Source organism: Corapipo altera, unplaced genomic scaffold (genome assembly GCF_003945725.1).
Source record: "Corapipo altera isolate COAL_440 unplaced genomic scaffold, ASM394572v1 70, whole genome shotgun sequence".
Lineage (NCBI taxonomy): Eukaryota > Metazoa > Chordata > Aves > Passeriformes > Pipridae > Corapipo > Corapipo altera.
In genome coordinates, this window is record NW_020884911.1 from 3691898 (window position 1) to 3716103 (window position 24206).

The 24206-nt window shown below is 43.5% G+C and overlaps 1 protein-coding gene across 6 annotated transcripts in view; it reads left to right on the plus strand.

Moving 5' to 3' along the window:
- The window catches only part of BMP2 (bone morphogenetic protein 2), a 221999-nt gene that overhangs the window by 64643 nt on the left and 133150 nt on the right, over positions 1 to 24206 (plus strand). For all 6 annotated transcript variants that reach the window (XR_003529376.1, XM_027653766.1, XM_027653770.1 and 3 more), the window contains 2 exons: positions 1632 to 1843; positions 4444 to 4532. The gene's annotated coding sequence lies outside the window, so the exon portion shown is untranslated. The remainder of the gene's footprint in view (positions 1 to 1631; positions 1844 to 4443; positions 4533 to 24206) is intronic.

Consider the following 24206-nt stretch of genomic DNA (forward strand, 5'->3'; position numbering starts at 1 on the left):
ATCCTGCCTTTATTTGCTGTGCAACGAGCATGGAATTTTCTTTTCATTACTCCATCATTCATGACCTGGTGTGGTGGCTCCAAGAATCACATAACCTTATCCTGCACCCACCTTGGCATGAATGGTTTAAATCAACATTCCTGCCGGGGGGGGGAAATCGTTGTTTGGGAAATGGGGAGCATCCAGTAGGAGCGTGTGCTGGGGTGTTTTTCCTGCTGAGTCTCTCCAAGGCTTCAGATCCCTGTCTAAATACAGGTCCCTAACACAAGCCAGGCTGCTTTGGTGGGGTGGGCAGTGGGTTTGGATCACTCCATCAGGGGCTGCAGCACCAACCTTCTGTTGTGCTGGGGATTTCTGCAGCAGGAGAGCTCTGCTCTGCTCTGCACACACAAAAGGTGAGATTTCATTCAAACTGGGATAAAGGCTCAATTTTGAGTGGGAATGAGGTTCCTGAATATACAAGAAGCCAGGCTTTAATCTCTGTCTCAAACCTGGAGCTTCTTATTGCCCCAGTGGCTGCACTGTAAGACCCTGGGAGGTTACAAGAAGTGAGGCTGTGAGAGAGACAACATTCATGGTGCAGTAGTTTGGAAGAGTGATGATTATTATTTTACTTTTTTTTTATATAGGACAAACAACACTTACAAGAGTAGTCTTGTGGAGAAGTCAGTATACAGGAGGCATTCTATTTTGGGATATTGAGATGATAAAGATGCTTAGGATGTCTAGTGAAGTGTCAGTGTGTGACACTGGCAACTGCTGTTTGTAAGATGAGGATAATAAAGATAACTGTCTTTTGGGTCCATCTGTCTTGGAATTTGCCTGATAAAGCTCTATCACTGCTCTTACATCAGGCAGTAACATCGATAGTGCTAAAATTTGATTTTCAAACCTTTGCCCACCTGCAACACTGTGAGGAAAATGGATCATTTTGATCATCCTAAATACAATTTGCTGAGTTCTTTCCAAGCACATAATCCTGATACAATGCAAGGGTTTTTGTTGGGGCATTTTTCAATTCAGACAGAACAAAAGCACAGACCACTTGGAGGTTGAATTATCACTTGCAGCTGCACTGATAAAAGAGCAAACACTAAATGCCTCTACAGTTGTGAATGCTTTAGAAGCAGTGAAGTTTCTCTAAAGCAGCTGCTTTCTCCACTGTTATCTGGTCTCTCATGGAGAGCAGTATCTCCTCCTTCCTGGGGCATTCCTGCATCTGTCTTATGCACATAACACGGATCAACCGTGGGGACAACAGCAGGTTAGAGCCCGGGGTCTGTTCCCAGAGAGATGTCCTACTCTTAGCATCAGGCTCGAGCTTCTGCTCCAGAGTATTCAAATCAAATTATCTGTTGGGATTTGTTATTTTGTCTGGGGTTATGGGCTTTCAGTCTCTTTGTTCTCAGTAGTAAATACTGAATAGTTCTGTACATAGAAAGGATACTTCTGAAAGAAGAGTCAAATGCATGGAAACTGGGCCACTTCCCTGCTTTCACTGATACTTGGAACGTGTCATAGCAGTGTTTCTGGGATCTACTTGGAGTCTTGAGCTGAAATCCATCAGTTTTCATTTAGTATTAACCAATATTTTTTTTCTTTTTTTTTCTTCCCCTCCTCGTGGTACACAGACGGAGATAATGCACTAAAAAAGCCTGTGTGAACTCAACCTCCTGGACTCTCTGCAGTGAAGATCTTGATGTTCAGAGGGAGTCAGAAGAGAGAGGACTCCTCAGCAATCTGGGCTGTGGTGTTTTCCTACAAGAAGCAGTAGGATCTGTGCTCCTGCTCCGCTCCCATTCCTTCTCACCTCGCCGCTGACAGTCGCTATCTCAGCCTGGAGGTGAGCCAACACCAGGGCCACTTTGTGAGTCAAGTGTCAGGACATGGCACGGGGTGATAGGGCCTGAAATCTTCCTGGGCCCTTAGAGATAACAAAGCCAGGTGCTCCTGAGAGCCAGAGTTCAATTCCCATCACCTCCCGCCAGCCCTGGAATCTCGGAAGGGTGAGCGGAGAGGCCGCGCGTGTTGACAGGTCAGAGGAGGGGTTTGCTCTGAACATTGACTTTCTGAGGAGTGGGAGAAGGTTGGCTGCATCCACACACTTGCTCCAGACTATTCCTACATGTGTAGCTGCTTTGAAGGGCCCACTTCTGTGCTATCTGGGCACTGTAACCGATAGTGGTCACTGAGAGTGAGGACCAGGAGCCAGGCTCCCTAAGGATATAAATCCCAGTTGGGCAGGGGTGGGACCCTGGGCCGGGATAAACACAACACCATCGAGGGGTTAATCAGCATTTAGAGCTCTCATTAGCACCCTCCACACTCCAAAGCCCTTGTCAAAGCAGTGCTGGTCTGTCGTGTCTTAAATTTGTTATGTCTAATCAGCTATTGACAAAAAAACTAATGGTGAAATGGCCAACAATATTGTTACAGTAGGTAAAACAAATAGTTGCTCCCCTGGGTCATTTGCTGAAAAATCAGACTCGGTTCAGCTCAAACTGTTTGCAGCCAACCTTGTCCAACTCGGCAAACAATTTGAACCAAACTTTCCCACCCTGGAAGGAAGAGTGAAGTAAAAGCTGTCACTTCAGCGGGTTTTACGTGAAGTGCTCAGGCTTTGTTTTGAAACGGGGTTCTAAGATCAGGTTCAATTAAACTTAATAATAAATAAAATTCTGAAAGTAAAGAAATAGAAACCCCCCACTTGCCATTTGTGAATGCAAAGAAACATTTCTTTTGGTCTGAAATGTGTTTTCTCCCACATTCACTTTTCAACAAGCAAACAGAAACATTTTGGTTTTACAGTGACCCTGAGCAATTAGAACGAGCAACCTGGAGAAATAGTCCTTAGGTCATTCCCTGCTCCAGGCTGTGGGAGATCAGGCCTGTGTGCTGATGCCAAGGGCTGAGGCTTCGTGGGGAGCTCCCTTTGTGCTGAAGGAGCAAAGTTATCTGTCCCTAACTCAGTGTCCCCAATCAGGGCTGTAAATCACCCCCAGGACTCCCAACCCTTGTCACAGCAGTGCTGGGACAAGGATTTGGTGCTGCCTTCTCTTCATGGCCCATTTGTTTATATTTTGCATGAGGGACCGAGGGTGTCCCCAGCATTGTTATCAGATAATGCCACAAAGTGGGATAAATGAGGGGAGGTGGAAGAAAGGAACTTTTACAACCCATCAGCACAGCAGAAATTCGCCTCAGTGAGAATGAGGCCTGAGAGACACATATAAAAATAACTTAGGATGTGTTTAGTTAAAATAAGACCAAATCTCAGCATTTTGGCCAAGCAAAGTGGAGGAATCAGATCCTGACTGCACATCTGCAGCCAGGAATATTTTGGACACGGACCTGTTAAGTGATGAAATGCGTGTTATGTGTGGAACCTTGTTTAAATCTGAATGTTAATCCCACTCAGAAGATTTACAGAAACTGTTTGGTTCTTAATACCTCTTCTGAAGATATATCTCCACAATCCAAGTGTGTTTATTGCTCAATAATAAACAGTGTCGACAGGAAACTCATCCAGGGTAAACATGATCCTTATGTTTTACTTCTGCCTTTTCATACGAGGTCAATGCCCTGCTACAACTTTCTTCTCCAAATTCTTACTAATTCAGTTTAAATGTTTCCTCAGTGTCATCAAAGAGTAGAAAAAGCTTAATTTAGCGCTGCAGTTTTTAGGCCTGTGAAATACTGAACAGGTAAATAAGTCTGTAGAAACACCTTCTATAATTATTATTGTTATTTAATTCCCCTGCTACTCATAACTCTTGTACAGGCTGTTTTCTTCTGATATGTTAAGCATTATGCTCACTAAAGTGAGATAAAACTAGCTCAGTAAAGTCAGATAAAATTAAATGTTGTCAGTGTATCTTGTTCACATCTCCTCTTCAAAACACTTGTGATGAAAGACAACCTTCTTGCTACATCATAAACGACATTTTCTTGCTTTTTCATTAAAAATAGAGATGTTAATCTCTTGGAATTTTGATATTTTTGTTCTACCTCTTTTTATCCTTTATTGATACTGGATGCAATGGAACAAGGGTGCTAAAAAGTTGCAGAAGATGAAAGGCAGTCTAGGAAACTTAAAAAAAACCACAACAAAACCTCCCAAAACAAAGTGAGAAAAAGCTGAAATAGAAAGCCAGGAAAGATACAATCAGCAACAGTGATGTTAGACATCCTTCCATGTTTTTTGAAACCAGTAAATGTTTTACATTAACATTTAATTTTCATAAATGTTGTTTTGTGAATATTTTAAACAAAAATTAGTTCCATTAGGGAATGAAAAGTGCTTCAAAATCCCCAGCCTCTGTCTAGAATTTTGGTATACCATAGAATTCCAACATCTTTTAGTCAGGACTTGGAAAATCAGCATTTAGCCCTTTTATGTCTATTATTAACCAAAATGTTTTTCTTTTCAATATTTAATTGCAGCCTTATGAATTTGTAGACTCTGGGAATGAAACAAGACTCGTTTCTGCCCTGTGTCCTGCTGGAATTCTTGGACCCTGAAGAACAGCAACGTAAGTTGCAGGAACCACTTGATAAGATCCACAACTCAGGACTTTCATTTCTATTTCATTTTCTTGTGTCTCTGAGCTTTGAGGAACAGAAGATTCCTGACTTTTTTTTTTTAGATAAAAAAAGGGGTTTCATGAGAAAGCATTCAAGTCCTGTACCCTGAGCCTGCTTTGGGATGGGAACCAAAGCACAGCAAATGAAGATGACTGAGAGAATTGTTTCAGGAAGATCCTTGCTGATTGGCATTAATATTTTAGCATAAACCCACCCAAATTGGTTGGAAACAGCAAAGAAACTTCCTTTTGCTCATCTCTAATTAATTAGGATCCTTTCAGCTGCAGACTGGTGGGTTTAGGGTAACACTGAAGCTACAGAGGTCGGGAATATGGTTTTTGGTAGCACCGTCTTTTTCCTATTTCTGAAGAAGGGCTGTCTATGAAATTTTGCCCTTCACCTTGTTTTCTCACCTGCCAATAAATGCAGCACTAAGTCATCACAGCTCTCAAATGTCTAAAGTCAGAGTAAATTTTATACTAATCTGGTGTGAGGTGGCTGTAACCTCTTGTTTATTTGTGTACTCACGTGTACCTGTTAGATTAATTCATGGAACTGGGACGGTCACACAAGACACAGGCAAACCCCTCCTACAGCAAATTTTGGTTCTGCAGCTCTGCATCTTTCCAGTTTCTTTCCTGCCCTGGGAGAAACTCTGGGGATCATGTCTCTGCCTGAGCCTGCCTTTCTAGACATCAATAGGGGTTGCATTCCCAGCAGGCTGATTCCTCTTGCTCCTTCTCCTCCCAGAGCAGTGCTTTGTGGGGCCCTCAGAGTCCTTTTCCATCCTGGCACCCCTTGGGCATGGCCCAGGCATCTCCCAGCTCTCTGCTGTCAGTCCAAGGGTGTTCAGCAGAGGTGGTCTTTGCTTTGAAGAAATAAAGAACTCCTTGTTGTGGATTATGGGTGTGAAATAAGGATATGAAGTGCTGGCATTTTCCTACCCCAACCCATTGCTTCCAGCACCAACTGTGGCATCCCATGGAAGGAGAGCTGTGCACTGGTCTTTAGGGATTTGCAAAAGAAATAGAAAGGTTTTTTAATTTACTGTGCAGTCTGTATCACCCTCATCTTGTTTATTTTAGTTTTCAGTGCATAGTTGTAAGGTTTTTGAATTACTGAAAGAATTATTTGCTGCTTACCTTTAACATACTTGCACTAGAGGGGCTAAATACCATTACTTCTCACTAGTACATATTTTTTTCCCCACATGAAATGCTAAAAGCATTTCTCCAAAAAAGGGGTCTGGTAACACTTATAGGCATTTATTATTCAAATCTATTTTTAACCAACTAATACCTTCCTACCAAAAAAAAAAAAAAAAAAAAAGCCCCACTTAACTTTTTGAAGGAACTTTATTTTTTCCATTGTGTACTGAATTTATGCTGGGAAAAGCTGTGACAGGTTCTGGACAGCCAACCATGCAATTAGCTGATTCCTTGAGCTATCTGAGGTGAGTGCAGTTTCTAACATCTCAGATAAATGGTTTCTACTTGAGAGTGAGCTGGTTCAAACTGAGTATATTTTTCTGGGGATTTGAGCCCGTTTCTGCTGTTCTGGTGGGTGAGTTTATCCATGTGAATGTTCTCTGGCAGTTAAATGAGTTGAAGGTGTCCCCACTGAGGTTCTGGAGCACTTTCAGAAGTGGTGAAGCTGAAAAGCCCCTCATCCCCCTGTGTGAAACTCAGGGAATTGTGCTGGAGCTCCGAGTGCTGAGGTCAGGCCTGGCCTTGTTAAAGTCAATGGCCTCGTTCCCGTTGACTTCAACAGAGCCAGAATTTCACCCTTTGTTTTTATAACTCCTTCAGGGGATCTTTGGGGAGGGGAGGGAGTATGGCTTTACTGCCAGTGAGAGGAACCTGGCCTCAGCAGAGGATGGAAGCCTGGCCCATTCCAAAGGGGATGTGAGGGTAGGGCATGGAGTCAAGTTATGTGCTGATGGGGCTCTCTGCAGAAGGTTATCAGAGGGAATGGCTTGAGGAAGACAGGGCAGCCAAAGGTGGTGGTGGCATATTCAGAACATGAGGGGTTTGCTGTAGGTGATAAGAAGGAAAAAAGGGGGGTTATCAAACACGAAATAACAGAGAACCCAGAATGGCCTAAATAGGAACAGAAACCTGGAGTGGGTGTAACAGTGGGTGTAGCTGTGTCCATGAAAAGTTACTTTAAAAGTGCAAGGAAAACATAAAATAAGTAAGTACAGATAAAACTGTAGCACAGGGTGAGTGCTGCTGGGAGGGGTGCAGGTCATGCTGTGGAGCCACTCTGCTTGATAGCTAGGAACACCTGGGCTGAAATTCCCAAAATACAGAATTAGATGCAAATCCTTGATCCACTCGGGGATTCCTTACCCTTGCCAGGCAGTGCAATGTGCAGATCTCAGTATGAAGCCTTTTTATTCTCTGAAATCCAAGACTGGCCTATGCAAACATATAAATGGGATTAATGAATGCAGCTCATTACCGGCTCTTGATTGAGACCACACATGCTGATAATCAATCACTCTGGAGTGCTAATGGCTGTGGGTGAGTGACCCCTAACCCAGGCTTTGATGGCCATCTTGTCAGGGACACTGAGCAGAGGGCTCTGGACAGCATCCACCGCTCCGGAAAGCGGGCCAAGGAGCCCTGGCCAGATGCATGTGTTGACTGGAGGAATGATCTATGCTCTGAGGGACAAATTGCCTCCACACTCAGCTTTTTCTTGCCCTGGTGAGAGAAGACCAACTTGGGTTGCGCCAAGGAGGTTTGGATGAGGAGGCCCCGGGAAGGAAGAGACGGGAATTGCGCAAAGGGTGTCGGGGGGAAAGTGCAGCTGGATTTCCCTCGGCAGCAGGGGCTGGCAGAGGTGTTGGTGAATTCCTTCAGATGGCAGTTCCCTGGAGTCACACTGAGGAAGGATGGCAGAGGAAAGCACTGGGTGCTCTATCCCTGTCTCCCAGGGTGCCTGTGGGTGTGTCCTGGGGCAGCTGTTTGTTGGGGAGCACTGAGAGGGGCCACAAGTTGGTCTCCAGGAAGGCCTAGAGTGAAACCACCACACTCTGTTAGGCTCTGCAGTCATGCTGTCTCCACCTTCAGTCAACTTTTAGGAGCATGGCACAAATTTCCATGTTGTCCTGACACTGTATGTCCTCCTTACTTACAGCAACACTAAAAAATATCTCTTTCCTTTAGATCTGGTGAATCCTCGTGACTGGTTTCAATTGGCTGCAACAAAAATGAGTAGATGGAATATTTTTTGCTGTCCCGGAGAAAAATCTAAGGTTATCTCATTAAGATAATTTAGGCAGCCCCTGATCTGAAGCAGGATAGTGCTGGACTCTGAGAAAAGAGCTGTGGGGAAAGATTTGCCATGGAAGCCTGTGGTGGACCCTCTCATCCAGGGCATGAGGTTGTACAGTGGCTGCTGCAGGGGACTCTGGCCTTGCTTCTCAGCTGAGGTTCCCTTAATCCTGACTTCTGTGCCAGTCAATTCTGCAGTAGCTGAGGGTGAGGCAGATTTCCCCTACTCCCTCCATGCCGGCCCCGAAATATAGAGCCTTTTGTTTGGACTAAAAATTACAAATTCAAGTGGTTCATTTTTGAATAGCGAGAGAAATTAAAGCCAGCTGGGCCTGGGATGGCTGAAACGAGTCAGGTTCCCGGAGCATTTGTATTCATGGCTGACAGTGGGGCTTTGGAGGGTCCTCTGAGCACAGGTTTGTTGCTCTGCAGGAGGTTGGGTGCAGGGGGTGACAGCCAGAGGTTTGTAGCAGTTGCCTCTTGGCTGCTGAGGTGTCACTGTCATTTAGTCGTGTCCCTCAGCCCAGAGTTCAGTGCAACTCTGCTCACCTGACACCAGTAGAGAAATTCAGACTGGTAGATCCCCAAACCCTGCTGCTGTTCCCCAGTGCTGCTCTTCCAAAGAACCTCTCACCTTGTCTGCCTTCCTCAGCTCTCTCCCACCTCTGGGTGTTCTCCCAGAGGTGTCTCTGCTATTGATTCACTCTGGATCCCAACTCCAGGTACCCTGTGATTGCCAGGGCCTGGGTATGTTTGTTCCCTGATTAAAATGCTGCTGGGAATGGTCAGACCTGGTGTAGACTATGGACCACCAGTCTGGAAGGGTTGGGAGATGGATTTTGATAGCCTTGCTCATGTTCAATAGTGTGAAATAATTTTGGAGGGTGGAGGTTGTGGCTGTACTAGAGAGAGGCAAGAGTGTGATTGATGGAAGAACTGCTCTGTCTGAATATTGGCAATTCTCCCTTTGGTCTCTCCTGTGATATTTTGACATTTTGGCTCAGCTTTAGCCCATCAAGAGATGTCCAAAAGGGGGTTGTATGTTTGAGGCAGCAAGGATTGTGTTCTCCTGATTAGGGCAGGGCAGGAACTGGTGTGTCTGCAGATAATTAAGGAGTAGCACAGAGCGTGCAGTGCAGAAAAGTCTATTCCCAAAACAACTCCATTCCTTACATCTCATGGATCTTGGGCCTTTGATATTGCTTTGGCTATCTCTTGCTGTGGGTTTCCTTCAGCAACGGGCTTGGATGCTCAGTTTTGACAAGCAGCCAGACGTTTTCAGTTCCCCCAGAAAGGTCACTGAGAGTTGGGCTGGATATCTCACTGCAAATCTCACGACTCTGGGTCTTCTCAGGAGGTTTCCTATTCTCCAGGTTTTCCCTTGGCCAGTTGGAACTGTTAACAGCTGCCTTTGTTTCACCACTGCTGGACCTGGACCAGACATGGAAGCAGGCGTGTGTGTGCTGCAGAAATCTGTGACTGTGGTGTATTGTCCCTACAGTGAGAAAACAATTGTAATTTGCCAGTTCTGTCTTGTGATCTCAGTCACTTTTCTAGGAGTTGCAAACTGCAAAAGATGCTGCAAAGGAAGAAAATTTCAGCATCTATTAAGGAAAAAAAAATGGGACAGGTTGTTCAGTTTGCTGGTTACAACATTAAAATATGTGAGTAAAGCAAAGAAAATACCCCAAACTCAAACCCCAGACCTTCCTGAAAGTCTTGTCCTAAAATAACATCAACTGGCAAGAGACTTAAAAGCAAATGAAAAATACAATCAGCAGCTTAAAGATCACCATTTTCATTATGCATTGGTGGCTTTATCAAGTAGATATTGTGGATTAATCAATCAGGAATATAATAACTGAATATATGAAGGGCAGAAGGTCAAGGCACAGGCTGGAAGGGGAGCTTTATGTGTAATTTTTTTTAATTGCATGTAGGATAAAAAAAGGAAAAAGCTTTAAACCAGTGAAATTTTCAGCAATATCTTGTTTTGTACTTAGAATGAGAATGGAAGGTGGGGATCAGAGAAGGCTTCGCTGAACACTCCTCTTCAAATAACCTTGCAAAGATCAGTGTGTAGGGTTTTGATTAGGTTCTTCTGCTGCCTTGGTTTTCTGTGAAGACTGTACATTTTTACAGTTGCAGATTTCATTGAAAAGGGTGTAATGGAATCAGGCAAAAACCTGAAAAATATTCCCAGCTCCTGGCTTGGGTGACAGATTTAAGTGGAAATTTTCAGAAAAAAAAATCAGATTTAGTTATGATAATAGTTTTGCAAATATATGTCACTTTTGCCAAATTGTTCTATGAAAAAAAAAAAAGAAATCACCCAAATCAGGTAGATCTTGAAATCTAACAGTTCAAGGGGTTCATGTTTCCAAATTGGGTGTTTAAAACACTTCAAAATGGAAATAAATAATCCCTTCAGATCAAGTTAGTGTTTAGTTTGGACACAAATCAGGTCATTACAACTTTCTACTTTGTTGGAATTTCTGAAAGACATTTGGATTGGGCAGATCCAAAGCAGTGCTCTCTGGTTTTTAGAGACTGCTGCAAAGGCAAAATGAGTTGTTTACACAGTTCAGCTCCTGAACCTGATCCTGGTCTTGCTCAAGACAACAGAAATCCCGCATCCGACAGAAGGTGGTGGAAATCCTCTGGGATTTTTCTTCCACAAGAGACAATATTTTGAATAAGTGGAACATCTTTCCTGTTGCCAGCAGGCAGAGCCATAAAGTGGAATGCCAGCTCTTCCAACTTTCGGGACTGTCTTTGCTTTATTTCACTAGGTCAGTGAATCCTTATCTGGCTCCCTGGTTCCCGTGTGTTTTCAGACCATCACAAGTATTCCCCATTCCTGAAGATCAGTGCTCATGGTGCCCAAAGTACTCAGGGATGCGTGTTTATGTCCCTTAGTTGGGGACCAGCCAGCAGAGACTTGAATTTGCAGTTACAACCCTTTTGGGATTGCAGGTTCATAAACCCCTTTTGCCTCCATCCCAGGATCTGCCATGGTGCTTGGAGGGTCCACTGGGTCCTTCTGGAAGCAGTGAAATCCCACAGGGAGCAATCCTGGGTACCTGCAATTTCTGCCTTACTTCTCTTTCCAGTAAATGTCATTAAGACTTTTTTATGAAACGAGTTTAATTAATTCCCTGGAATTTAATGGGCACACTGCAGTAGTCTGTCACCCGTTTACAGCACCGGGTTCTGAATGCACGCAGCCCTTTTAAAAGATGAGAGCTGGCTCTGCTAGATCAAGTTGTCATTAGGTTTAACTAGGTCTTTAATTAGAACCAGATGGATGAATTATTTTAATCACTGCTATATATCTTAACAGTAGTTTGTACATTGACACAAAGTTGAGAACATCAAACAGAAATTAAATGCTGGAGCAGGAAAGCTGCCAACCTCTAAGGGAAGCAGTTGATCAGAACCTGTCATCTTGAAAGGCTCGAGGAATGCAAAACAAACAGTCAGGATTAGGATACTAAATATGGCTTATCAGTCCCGCTCTCTTCTCTGATAATTCATCTATATCATTTATTTTAATACTTTGCTGTGCATATCTCAGACTCTGTAATTAGAGAGCTCCAGGTATTTGCTCCTTCCTGCCTTTGAAATCCTTTGCTTTGAGGCTCTTCAGAGAGAACGATACAATTATTCCCCGGTATTTGATGCGCAGTACAAAAGGATTTCCACCCAGAACTGTCCCTTTGGGTCCCAGCAACGATGGGCTGGAGTTCCCACTGGCACCCTCCAGGATTCCTGCCTTTCTGAGCAGGCTGGTGGAAACTGAGGAAAGGCTTTGCAGGCATCTTCATTCTGAATTTCTGGTACCCCAGGGATGTGCTGGGGTCCATCATCCCACCCACCTGTGCCAGTTCCTGGATTTCTGCATCTCCCCACTCACCTTAAGGAAGGAATTGGGAAGGGGGTTCAGGAAGTCTCAGCACTGTCACCTTGGGAATAAAGCCTCCAAAGGGAGTAGAATTAAACTGACACCGAGTGATTTTGTCAGAAACACCCAGGGTGATTTTGTCTGTTTGATGTCTGATTATGGAGCAATTACTTTCTAATTACGGTGTTGATTTGAATGAGATTATTGTGCTCTTGATCAAATGCAAGTGCTGTGATAAACCCCACTGCATTTGTCTGTTTTCTTGCCAAGTAATGATGATGTATTAAGTAGGATTATAGTATCTTTTAAGAATCTTTTGCATTTATCAGTTATGGTCTTACTATGGCCTTTATTGTTTGAAACTGTGATCAGGTATCTGTGAAAATCAGTGAAGTTGTAAGATTCCAGCTTCTTTTTCTCTTGATTTTGAATTATCTTACTCTGATAAATAAAAGCAATAATTTATGCTTTATGTCAAGCAATATTTTATCTCTAAAAAGAGTCTTTAGCTGCAATATGCTTTTCACTTGTTTAGGAATCTTTCTCTTCAGCCAGAGCCAAATAACGTTTGCTTTAGGATCCCACAAACATTTTTCCCCTAGAAACTTAGGGAGTTTAAAAAATGTTAGCACTCAGGAGCTTCTTTACCCTCTCTGTAATAGATTTCCTTTAAGAAACTGGATGAACCTGTGACAATTCCAAAGGATATTCCAGGGACTATAAATACCTCTTGGATCTGCTGGCCAGACTCTGTGCATAACTTCCCAGATTGGATAAGTTTATGAGGTGATTAGGTAGGTGAGAATCATATCTGAGATAGGCCAAATGCTCTTTTTACTTCACTTCCTTGCTGTTTCCAAGCTTTTCCAAAGGCAGTGGTGGCTGCAGGGGTGTTTGGAACGTCCCAGGAGTGATGCTGGGCCGACACGGGGTGAGAGGAGGGTGGAGCACCCAGGCAGAATGACCAGTGTGAAGCAGCAGATGTCAGGTTACTTATCTAAAAATCCATCTCCTAATGGACGGGTTAAAAGAGCCCAGAGCTGAGCAGGCAGGAACTTGCAGGTTTGACAGCTAACTCTTGAAAACCCAGAGAAGCTTCCCACTGGAATGCCTGCCTTTCCAAAGGGTATTGCAAATGCTTTTCTTTCACCCAGTCCTCCTTTGTCTGCTCTTGCTGTTTGTCCACATCTGAAAAAAGAACAGGCTCAGAGTTCCTTGCTTAACACCAGAACACTGAAGCAAATGTCAGGAAGGTGGGTGTCTGAAAAGGGCAGGAGGTATTAATCAGCTTTTACCTCCTACCTCCCAGAAACCAGCAGCAGAGATGGGCAGAAACTGGGATTTCCATTCAGAGCTGCATTCCAGTATTTGCTTTGACATTTACCTTCCCAGAATCAAAGGCTAATGTGAGTTGGGAGCAGCCTCTGTGTGTCCCCAGGCCCACCCCTGTGCTCAGGAGGGCCACTTGCACCATTAAGTCTTTTTAGTGACGAGTGACAGTAAAGAGTCAAAGTTTATGTACCTTTAAACCTGATGTTTTATATATATAAAAAGAAAGGGAATAAAATGGTCAGAAAACCCCCACTTTGATCCAGGAATGATGAAATATTCTTGATCAAAGTAGAATATCATTGACATTCTTCAGCTGAGACACTTCATTAGAATCTGTTTGACAATAAAATGCATCTGCCAGTGACACCATGGCCTCGTATCAGAGGTGGTGCCAGCTGCTGATGCTTCGTTTTTCCTGCTGTGCCATTGCTTCCTGAGTTATATGTCTGAAGATGTTCCTTCTTTCCTCGTGCCTTGCAATCATAGCATTGCTACTTTTCTGCAGTTCAATGTCTGCCCTTGCCAGTCTCTTGTACTTTGATCTTTCCTGACTCTTCTAAACTCACACAGGAGCTCCACAGTCTCCTTCCTGCGTGTGTACTCTGGAGAATCAAGGAGATTGCCTTGACCTGATTATTGCTTTGGAGAGAGGTTTCTGTTCAAAGCCAGAGGCTCTCACAATCCATCCCTACACCTTCTGTTAGGGAACTGTGGTGGAGGGAAAGTGTGTGGAGGAGTGAGCCCTTTGTCTTCCTGGGAAGGTGGATGTTTAAGTGCTCCTTGTACCCACATTGTACCTCCAGCAGCAGGGAGTGCCTGGCTTAGACAGCTTCTGCCAGGGAGAAGGATGGAAAGGGATCAGGTGCAGAGATTCTCCAGGTCAGACCTGGGAGGTAGTTCCATTTGTGATGGTGTTGATGCCACTGTTAAAGAAAAGCAGCTTTGAGATTCCCCATTTTCACAGACATTTATCCTTGTGATGGAGAAGAGCTTGCGGAATCACACACAGGGAAAAGGAAAGCCCTGTACTTTATGTAGTGCTTGTGGATGGTGGTCAGTGTGTTGTAGGGCTCTGTGCTTGCTCAGCCTGTGCATTTGCACCTCCAGGGCTTGGTGTCCCTGTTGGATGATGATGATGATGATGATGATGGTGGTGGTGGTGATGGCTTCCTTCGACCCTGTCCTGCTTTTCACTGCTCCTGGAACTGGTTGGATTTCCACACTCAGATACATTAAGGCAGCAGGACAAAGGAGCTCCTCCTATGAGCTGGGCCAAAAAAAGAAAGTCAAATAAAACCTCCATTCATGGGATGAAGGCCGATGAAAGGCAGAGAGGGAAGATGACACAAAGCTGACAGCTGTGGCACACGTCTCCTCTCTGAGCCAGCAAAGCTGACAAGTAGATTGCTCAGGACAGGCACTTACAGGTTACCCTGTCAGCTACTTGAATGCCTTGTCTTTTATCTGCCACCTTCCTAGGAAAGAACAGAGGGAACCTGTGCCCATCTGATGAGCTGGTTCCTACTGGCACATCATCAGCTTTAGCAGCACATGAACACAACATAGTCCAAAAGCTCCTCTTGGGTTACTGAAATCTCTCCCCTCTCTTTTCTTGCATGCATGAGGGCACGTACCTGAGGCAGCTGTTTGCCCTTCAAAAGTCCTATTCATGGAAGCAAAATTCTCCCTCCTGTCAGAATTAGTCCTTTTTTTGTCTCATAGAGCCCCACTCCATCAGCCACTGCACAGCAGAGCAGCTTTGTCTGTGTGGGGTAATTCCTGCAGTACCCAGAGCTCCTTGGGCTGGATGTGATTTCAGGCCTTTGCCTTTTTTCTGTCTCCACCAAGGAGAAGGACAGAGAGGACTGGGACTTCTTTCTGCTAACATTTGCTTTGAGGTTTTGTGAATTTTTGTGTCTAGTCTCAAATGAGGGAAAAGGACATGAAACCTCCTTTTTCCTCGTCCTGGTGCAGCAGTGTGGGGTCAGGGGAAAGTGTGTGACCTCCTCATAAAATGCATCCTTAGAAAAAACCAAACAGAACTTGCCCAAACAACACAATCCCAGCATTCCCTAACTTCAGTGGTTGATTTTGCCATCTCAGATGTTGGCTTAAGATGGGGTATGTGTTGGGTGTGACATAGATACCCTAAAACTTAACTTCAAATCATAATTGTCTTCTTTTGTAACTCAGCTACACTGAAATCTCCACAGAAAGAACATCCCTTTTTTTTTACACAGTTTCAAGTTATTTCTGACCATGTCCATGGTAGTTATTTGACCTGGCAGCACATTCTCTACCCTTACTTACAGAACTGATTTAATGCTCTCTCTGAACAATTCAGCCTGAGATCAGTGTAAAATTTGGAAATGATCAGCCTTAACATTTGCAGGTGTATTCCTGAACAAGGACGTGCCAGGTAATGTTACCTGTTGTTACCTTTCATGTTAAAGTGCTACCCAATCAGGTGCTAAAATCAGGATTTTAGCTGTATCACAGAACTAAGATAAGTCCCTGTTGACTCTCAGAAGTTACAGAAGTTAACAAAAATAAATGCCAAGCAGTGAGTCTTTCAGGGAATATAGCAAATTCTCTAACACATCATCCTTTCCTCCTTTTCTTCCCCAGAAATGTACAGTCAGTGTTTATAGAAGACTAAACAGGCTGTGTGGTACAAGGGCTTAAAGATTAATTAGTAAACAGTTATGATAGACTTTGAAGAGGAGAATGGCTGAGTGTGATTATGATAGAGATACATTTGTGGGCCATGGGCCATTCAGAGCATTGCCAGTAATTAAAGATCTGTTCTCTGCTGCTTCAGTAAGTCTTTTAATTACCTGGTATAAATGTATATATCTGTGGTATCATCAAGCCATTTCCCTGAGCACACAAGTTTTGTTGTTATAGATGGAGATGATTGCATACAATGTGTTTTGTGGTTGCTCACGAAATGAATTGAGCTGCCTACACCCCCATTGCTATAAATCAATGTCACTTCAGGCCCAGGGAGCTGATTCACACCAGGGAAAGCTGAATTCCAGAGGGTTTTCTGGATGTTGGGATCCTCTGTTGTCCGTCAGTGGAGTGTGGTCAGGCCAAGAGACTGTGCCCTTTTCCCAGAAAGGAAAAGGCCCTTCTTTTCCTGGGGGTCTCATTCCTGTGTGCTTTCCAGGTGTCATGCTGCTGATGAATAACATTTCCTGACTCAAATATTCCAGAGCAAAACAGATAGTCTGTGTCTCAGGAAGCCTTGGGTCCAACTCTGTCCCTTTTATTACCCTACCCGAGCAACTCATTCACAGCCCAGGAAAACTGATTTGTGTTCCAAATGCTTTTGGAATGCTCTGGTTCGTCCTGATAAACAGTGATGCCAAAGGAAAACAACATATAGACACAAGGTAAAGCAGAGAAAGTGGAGTTTTGTTGGAAAGTCAAGGCTCCTGCTGGCAGGACACCCCTCTGAGAAGCCTGGCTTTGCTGCTCAGGCTCTGTGGGGTAGGTGCAACCTGTTTAAGGAGAGAAAAGCAAGATTCATTTATTGAGGCGTTTAGAGGAAAAATGTGAATCCCTGCCAAGGGGCAAGAATTTAGATGACCTTGGCTGAAATAAGAATATATTGTTCCCTTTCAATAGGGAGCAGGAACAAGGAGCTGTGCTCGCTCCAATGTCAGGAAAAAAATGTTTGTGTTCAGTACATTGGAGAAATGTCCAGAAATAGTTCACCTTAGTGAAAATATTACTTCTGGAATATTACCAAGGTCAGCAAGACCCTGACTTATCAATTCTGTTAATGTTCACATAAATTCAAGCTGTCAAATGCTGACTTATCCAACTGAGATATTATGAAAGACTCTCATCTATGTCTCCCTTCTCTGTATTTCTTTCCTTTTTGCACACTTCCATCCTTCTCACATTGCAGTTCAGAGGTGCAGCCTGTGGCAAGACAAGACTTCAAGGCTTTAGATTTTCTAGGCTTTAAATGAAGCAGAAAAATGGAGATTCTGCTTAAATAATACTTAAAATAATACACAATTCCCAAAAAGTCCTCTGAGTATAGCCATGTCTGTGAGCAGTGTCTTAACAGGGAGCTGTTGGATAACCAGTGCTGTGGGTATTGTTCCAGTGAGGGAGGGCAATGGGTGAGGATTCAGCAAAGGGATGTAATTCCCTACAAAAGCATAATGCACAAAGCAATCAGGTCTGTCCTTCTCTTAAACCCTCAAGAACTGCTTTGTCATTTGTGGAAGAGACAACAAACAACTCACACTTTTCTTTCTTTGTTTCTCTCTCTCTTTCTTGCTGCTTTGGAACAACAACTACATATATCTGAGAGCCTGATAAGGGCTGAGGAGCCCAGGGGCACTGGTGACATTTCACAGGATGAAGTTAAGAGAGAGCTGACCTAATGTGACAAGTGTCTTTTTTTCAAGTCTTTGCTAATAGCAGTAACCACTTAGACTCCTTAGGTGTGTGTCAAATGCCGTGGGCAGTCAACTGAATCATGTCAAAAGGCTGCCTCTCCTGACTGAACAGTCTCATATCAGCACAAAGCTCTGTAAATCCACCAGGTGGACTTTAATCATTCTGCTTTCAATGGATTTTGGATAGCAAGAAGTGATTGAGAGGCTAATATTTCATCCTCTGTGGCTGGGACTAGTTCATTACTGCTCAGTGATGCTGCCTGTCCTTTTAGCTGCACAGCCTGGCTTGGGTTTGCCTCGTTTGTCCTGTGAGGACTTGAGCTGATAAAAAAAATGGGGGGAATTTTCTCTTGGTTTTCACAGGACTTTAGTCATTCTTGACCAACATTGAATTTTGAAGCACTTTGTGGTTGAAATCCTGTTTGGAAGAGTTTGGGGGTATGAAAGGTAAACTCGAGGCAGATCAGCCTCGAGTTTGTGCCTGAATATGATGGTCAAGTATTGCACTGTCATTTTTTATCTTCTGTGCTCAGGTTCAATCAGACAATCCTAGATCAGGCTTCCATTTCTCTTAGTGCTTTATAAGCACATTACCAGAGTCCATTTGTGATAATAAGAAGTACAAATGGCACACAGCTGTTGTTTTAAGAGCAGAAACAAACTAACATTAAAAAAAAAATAGAGTGTAAAGTGAAGTTGCAGCTCCCTGGGCAGGATTGTGCTTAAAAGTGAATGCAGCAAGTAAGAGTGAAAAGCTGGAAACACCTTAAAACATTCTACAGTATAAACATTCGTAAGTGTCAGATAATAATATAACTGCTATGGAAAATCATTCCTTTACTGCTTTCCCCTTCTCCTCTCCCAGCTGCCAGTCTTTACCTACTGCATTCCAGCCCTTACAGCTTCCTCTGGAAGAGGAGTGATGCTCTTCCCCATAACGTCTAAAGCAGGAAAAGCCTGAGTTGTTTCTTGGCTGTTCCCCAAAAGAGAGTAAGTCTGTGCCACTGGGGGGGCTGTGCCCTTTAGAGGACGTGGTGGTGGCCACTGAAGAGGAAGAGATGATCTCAATCCCTCTGCTCTTTGCCAAATCCTCCTGCCTCTTCCCTCCTACAGCTTGGGGCCAGAACCTACCTGGTCAACATCCAGTGTTTCTGTAGCCACTGGAGCAGAAGGGAGGGATTTAGAGCTGATAGCACATGGATTTCTCTTGACAGGGAGTCCCTCCTGTGCCTGAGGAGCACTTTGCAAGAAGCCATGAAGGGGCTCATTTGGAGCAGGCACAAGTGGGCACGAGGCTGTTCCCACAGGGAACTGGGAGCTGGAGGTCAGTCTGTGATAGATGGAAATGCAGGGAGGAATAGGCCATGGGGAACCTGGGAATGGGGATAATCTCACTTGGTATAAGAGGAGGAATCAAGAATTTGTCCATGATTACAATTTCCAAATTATCTTCTGATCTTTATGCAATTGTTTGGGATCTCAAGCACTCCTGTGCAAAGCTTTGGTCAGTGCTGGCTTTTTTAGTGCCCTCACTTTGTCTGCTCTCTTTCTTTCCTTCCTTCTTCCTTTTTTCTTGTTCTTAAAGATTCATCATTAGAAAAACTTAACTACATGGACAGGGAAAAAACCCAACCCCTTCCTTTGACAAATTGGAAATCTCCAAAGACTTCTAAGCCAGTATGAAAGATTGACTTAATGGAGCAGTGTATTTTTGATACAGCAAGGAGCCTCCCAATCCTCTGATTAGACTGATATAGATTTTCTAGAGATTAGCAAAATCTGAAATGCATTAAAAATAAAAAATCCAGTGTGACAAAACAGTTTTGACAGCACAAATGAAACCTAAAGCAATGTAAAATGTAATTATTGCAGCTATCCCTGTGACCCTCAGTGCACGCTGCCTTGCTCTGCCCTCAGGAGAGCTGGGCTTATTTTCCACCTATTTATTTTTCTGAGTGTTTGGCAAGGATATTTCTAGTCTAATCATTTGCTTTTCTTTGGTACCCCACTTCTGGTTCCTCTGTATTCTGATGTGGGTTTTGGGGAAGAGATGACAAAACTAAATAAATAAGGGAGTGGAAGGTTGTGAGGAGGGCACAGGAAGGTCAAAGACAAACCGGAATCAATCCCTTACTGCCTTCCCACGTGCTTTGGTGGGGGGGCTGTGCAAGTGCTTTATTTAACCTGCAGAGATCCAGGAGAAGTCCTGGAGTTTATTTACATTCCAGTGGAATAGAGTGCCCTTTGCTGGTATTGGGAATTCGTAGGGCTGGGGTCTGTGCATCTGTGTAGTGACAGTTCCTACCTTGGAGAAGCCAAGTGACCATGAGACAGGAGAGGAGGAAACAAGGCTTGGAAGTCCCAAGGACACACAGAGAGTGTAGGAATGCTGGCCAGTGCTTTACCCTCCAAGAATCATTGCTTTCCAGCGTGAGGTGTCCTGGCACCAGCCATGCCAGTGTTGGGAATGACGCTCCACTTGTGAGTGCTTTCTTCTGAAAAGCCTCCTCAGCACTAATCTATCTTTTTGCCAGAGGTAACATGATGAATCTACTGAATATTGTATTTTATGTGTCATATTTATACCTGGTTTTGAACTGGCAGCCTTGGGGAATGAGTTTTTGATCCTGGAGGGGATCAAAAACTGGCATCCAGGGGATGCCAGCTAAATCAGTCAGCAGACAGCTCCAGTGCAAAAACACAGCTCTTAAAAATAACCCCAGGTCAGTTATTCGGTGTTTTGGGAAGGGATTGTAGCTGGAAATGTTATCTGGCTCTTGGACAGCATCTATCTGAGGTATTTGTGTGGCTTCCACTACCACGGGATCCAAGGAGCCTTCTACTCATCCCTGTGCTCATCCCAGGGCTCCTTGTTCGCAGGGATTGCTGCTCCTCTTGGCTGGCTTTGCTGTCAGGCCTCAAGGAAACCTCCAATTTCTCCTGTGGTGCTACCTGGAAATAAAACCCCGCTTCTCCCTGTGTTCCTGACCTCTGGGAAGCTGGAAGCCCTCAGGTTTTCACAGGCCTTGCTTCCACTTCCATCCCCATGCCGTTATAACTGTTACATTTATGTCTCTTCATACAGTCAGAATGGTTTTTATGGCCCTGGAATTTAATGCACTTTAGATTTGCTAATCTCTCTAAAATCTATACATCAGGTTAGTCGAAGGATTAAGGTTTCTTTAGTAAATCAAAAATATACTGCTCAATTAAGTCAATCTTTCACATCAGCTTATAGGCCTTTGGAGATTTTTAACCTGTAAAAGGAGATTTTTCAAGCAGGATTTAAACTTTTATAACAATGCAGGAAAACAGAAAGAAATACAAACTAAATAGACTTTGGAATTAAGTAATGTCTGTGGAAAGAGGCATTTTTTTTCTCCAAAATGTGTAATTTTGGAGATGCTGATGTTATAGGTGAGGCCCAATGAATTCACAGGGACTCCTGAACTTTATCCTTAAATTTTTGCTAAATAGATTCAGGCTAGTGAGGTCTGAGACCAAATTAACCCCAAATTTCATATGTTTCTACTGAAATTTTCATTGTCTATTACAGGTTTTTATGTCTGATACTCATTGACTCATCAGTAATGGTGTTCAGAGGGGGAAAAACCTCAGGTTTTGAAAGGTGCAGAAATCTTCATGCTGATGAAATCAGGGCACAGATTCAGCCTCTGTTTAACAGGGACTGGGCCAAAATGTTCTGTGTTGGCAGCACTAATTCCACAGTCCCCAGTGGTGGGTTAATTCCTGGGGAGGATTCACAGGAGCTCATGGATGTCAATCCATTTATTTCCCCCCAAACCTTTTGGATGTAGGGTCAGTTTAATTTCTTTACTTTAGAGGTTGAGAACACAGAGCCCTGTACATTTGTGGGCACTCAGACACTTGGAAGCTTTTGGGCAGAAGTGACACAGAATGTGATAAAGGGGAGAGTTAAACAGAGCTTTTCTGAGTCCCTGTGCAGCACCCAAACACCACGTTGCTAAGTTTGACTGCATTGCCTTAGGAAAATTAATTTGCTGTGCAGCCCCTGTGTAAAAATTATTATAGTTGTTAAGGCTGAGTTCCAATCCCCACTCTTGGCTAATAACCTTTTTGCTAATAACTTTCTCAATTTCTCTTTGCTCTGAATTTTTTCCGTGCTCGGCGTTAGCCCCAAAGTGAAGCTTTTGGAGGGTCTGAGGGGGTTTGGAATTATGACAGCGTGAATAAAATACGTTTCTCCTCCTTGTGTTTTAATGAAACTTTTGCACTCTGAAAAGCCTCTGAAGGTGGAAACTTCGGGTTTGTTTTGTAGCCCTGAGTAAGGAAAGAAAGCAGCATAATTGATGTCTGCAAAATATCCTGGGCACGGGCTGTGGTGACTGTGTGTGGTCACAGCAGCTTTAAAGATGAAGGATGATGTTCTCAAAAGCATCTAATGGTTTAGGCCCATTTCAAAAGCAACACTGACATTTAGGAGATTAAATGTCATAGAATCTCATAGGATTGAGGCACCTGTGTTGCCTCTTGAAAGTGAAAACCTGTTTTAATAGGGCTGGGCAAGGAGTGTTTCTCTTTTCACAAAGTGTGGGGTTATTTTGATCCCCAGGTTGGATCAGGAACCAACAGTTGTGGAGCTCCCAGAATGTTCCACACAGATAAGTCGTATAGAACACCATAGGGGAACACTGGAAATGTGTAGTGAGAGCTTTCCCCTCTGTGCAAGGATGGGAGTCTTCAGCTACAATTCCTGGGGGGGTCTGTGGGGTTGAAGAGACTCAGTTTGAGACGTTCTGTATCCTTACAAAAAATGGAACCACTTTGGTCCAATCTACACCTCCGAGCCAGAGGTTTGACCATTAATCTTAAATGTGCCAAGAGAGTAAAACAAAAACAATTTTAAGCAATCTTTACATGGGAAAGTGTTACAATGTGTGTCTGACTCCATTACACCGATAAACAGAGTTTTAGTTTCAAAGATGCCTCAAAGGGCTTCAGCTGAGGTATTTAAAAGACATGTGGATGTGGCATTCAGGGACATGGTTTAGTGGTGAGCTTGGCAGTGCTGGATTTACAGTTGGACTCGTTTGTTTAAAGGTCTTTTCCAACCTAAAGGATTCTGTGAGTTCAACTTGAGCTTGTCTATTAAAGCCCTCAGGTGCCTCCAATAGGAGAAGCACAAAAAGTGCTGCTTCTGTGGCCCCTCTGGCCTCTCCATGATCTGAAAAATCTTTTCCATGTTACAGGAGCAAATCTGTGACTCCTACTTCCCTTCACTATCCTGTGGTCACTTTGTGTAAGGGCTTTTCCAGTAAGGATCTCCCGGTGAATGTTCTTAGAGGAGCTGAAATTCCACCAAGGAACTTGGCTCCCAAGTGCAAGATGCCTTGGTCTGTTAATGGTGCCCAGGTGAAGTTTTTTTTGAGTTATAAAAATGTTTCATTTGCTGGTGCCTCCATCAGAGCTGCATTAGGTGTTGATGCCTAAAACATTTTACCTTTACAGTGAATGAAAGAAGTCATTGAGCTTTTGCAGTTCTTAGAAATCCCCCTATGCTTTAAATAATTGAAAAATCAGCGCTGGGATGATGTGAAAGCTGAGGAGTCCAAAGTTCAGAGCAGGGGGGTCTGAAAGGTGTGGTTTGTGTCACTGACTCAGCCATGGTGCACACACACAGGCTGAGACTAAAAGGCATTTTCCAATTCGGTTTTCCTTATTAAATATAATGTGTTACTGTTTATTTTTTAATCTATGCTTTACAATATGTAGGATGTATAGTGGGACTGAATTAATACTGTGGCTGGAAAGTTCATTTTCAGATTTTTTTTTGCATTTCTGGCCTTTTTTTCTTTTTTAACCTGCACATAGTAACAGCTTTTACATTTTCATCTCCATCATATGCTTCTAGAAGCCTTTGACTGTATTTGAGCTGATTATTTTTTTTACCAATGATTAATTTTTTAAACAAGGCCATTATTGCTTCTTTCTCAGCAGATCTGTTCCTGTAAAATTTAAGTGCAGAACACATTGCCTTCCGTGCAGTTCTAGAACCCTGTGTGTCCATTTAGGCTTTGAAATCCTGTGGGGTTTTATTCTTTGTAGGACAATTTCCCCCAAGACCTCAAGTCTGCTCTGCATCACAGCTGCCATGTGCTAAGCAGCTAAATTGCATTAGGAATTGAGGGAATAATTATCCACCTCAGATTATGGCATTATTAACACTTTGGTACTGATAACTCTCAGCAGTTCACAAGACCATCAAATGTTTTCCTTTTAATACTGCCACAGATTTTTCAGCGAGCTCTGGAGATAACTTGACAGCCCCATAGAGTTTGATGTATGTGTCTGGAGAGGGGGAAGGAAAAAAAAAAAAAGGTTGAGATCCTCCAGTCAAGCCAATGTCTTTAATGGCTTCCCTAGATTAAAATAATCCCTATGGGAAATCCACTATGACAACAGTTCTTACACAGATTTTCCGATTTTCCAGTCACTGCTTCTGTGCCACAACCATTCTTTGAAACTGTTTATGTTAGTGAAAGGCCACATTCTCAGAGACTTTTTTTTTTTTTTCCCCTTTAAAGAATGTGTTTTAACTCCATTAAGAAGAGCTTGAAGTCCTCCCTTTCTTCCTTGGGCATTAGTGTGCCTCTTAGCCCTGTGCCTTGTGGATGTTTGACAACGGGAAGAAATGTGGAGGTC